Source organism: Chlorocebus sabaeus, chromosome 26 (assembly GCF_047675955.1).
Source record: "Chlorocebus sabaeus isolate Y175 chromosome 26, mChlSab1.0.hap1, whole genome shotgun sequence".
Lineage (NCBI taxonomy): Eukaryota > Metazoa > Chordata > Mammalia > Primates > Cercopithecidae > Chlorocebus > Chlorocebus sabaeus.
The window spans coordinates 50991844-50993738 of record NC_132929.1 but is presented as its reverse complement, the minus strand read 5'-3'; positions in this window follow the sequence as shown (position 1 = coordinate 50993738).

Genomic DNA, 1895 nt, shown 5'->3' with positions numbered 1-1895 from the left:
GCACCATGAGACACAGAGAAAACATTCTCATATTCCTTTGCACAAAGGTGTGGCCAAATTATGTTCTGCAGGGCAGAGAAGCTTGACCTCAGGAAGGAGGCACAGTGCAGTGAGCATGACTAATTCCTGCCAATTAGGCCCTCTTGCTTCATGGATGGAAGTCATGCTCACATCCATGGCATAGAGAAGGTATAGGGAACCCAAAGGTTACTGACAGCGGGAGGATAGGGTGGCACATAGGTAAGTGCGAATATCCCTACCCATTAGGCCTCCCTGCTACATGGGTGAAGGTCGCACTTGCACCCATCAGTGGCACCTGCAAAGTTTCTGCAACTTGGGGATATAAGATCTGAAGAAAAAAAGGGATGTGGTTTTTTTTTTTTCTGTCTTCCTTATGTACTCTAGGTATTCACTGGAAAGAGAAAGGAAAAAAGGGACACGTTTTTCCCCTTTCCAGATGGGTAACCAATCATTTTCCGCCTGCACTCCACATGAGTGCATCCTCAATCACTGGAATTCCTTTGAGCCTCAGACTCTGGAGAAAGAAAAAAGCTGTTTCCTTTTTTCCTCCTTTGTCCTCTCTTCATTGATGGGTAATTGCATCACTATGCCCCAGGACACTCCCCTCAGATGCATCCTCCAAGCTGGGAAGAGTTTAATTTCTCCCAAACCTTAAACTGCTTGGCAATCTCTTGAGGAGGTCCGACTTTTCTATGCCTGTTTCCCTTCACAGGACTCCAGAGTCAAAGGGCTTTTTCCTATTCATTGGGAGTTAAAATGTCCTGTTTCTTTTTAAGCAATAGAGGTTGCTTTTTGTATTGTGGTTGGCAGACATATAAAGGTAAAGTGACAAGTCTATGTTGGTTTCCCCAATTTTATTTTATTTATTTTTCAAGACAGAGTTTCACTCTTATTGCCCAGGCTAGAGTGTAATGGCATGATCTCAGCTCACTGCAACCTCCACCTCTCAGGTTCAAGTGATTCTCCTGCCTCAGCCTCTGGAGTAGCTGAGATTACAGGCACTGCCACCACGTCCAGATAATTTTTTTGTATTTTTAGTAGTGATGGAGTTTCACCATGTTGGCCAGGCTGGTCTCAAACTCCTGACCTCAGGTGATCCACCTGCCTTGGCCTCCCAAGATGCTGGGATTACACGCATGATCTAACACTCTCAGTCCCTCAATTTTAAAGAAAGTGGCTGCTCTGTGAACCTGTAACTGCCCAATGGGTTTACCTTGCCCACTGCTTACATAGAGCCGATTTATCAAGACTGGGGAACTGCAATGGAGAAAGAGTAATTCACACAGAGCCAGCTGTGGGTGAAACCAGAGTTTTTTTTCAGATCAGTCTTCCTAAGCATTTGGGGATTGGAGTTTTAAAAGATAATTTGGGCCGGGTGAGGTGGCTCACACCTGTAATCCCAGCACTTTGGGAGGCCGAGGAGGGCAGATCATGAGGTCAGGAGATCGAGACCATCCTGGCTAACACAGTGAAACCCCGTCTCTACTAAAAATACAAAAAATTAGCTGGGCGTGGTGGCAGGTGCCTGTAGTCCCAGCTACTCCGGAGGCTGAGGCAGGAGAATGGCATGAACCCAGGAGGCGGAGCTTGTAGTGAGCCAAGATCACACCACTGCACTCCAGCCTGGGCGATAGAGTGAGACTCCATCTCAGAAAAAAAAAAAAAAAAAAAAAAAAGATAATTTGGCAGGTAGGAGCTTGGGAAGTGGGGAGTACTGATTGGTTGGGTTGGAGATGGAAGCATAGGGGATTGAAGTGAAGTTTTCTTGCTATCTTCTGTCCCTGGGTAGGATGGCAGAACTGGTTGAGCCAAATTACCAGTCTGGGTGGTGTCAGTTGATCCATCCAGTGCAGGGTCTGCAAAATATCTCAAGC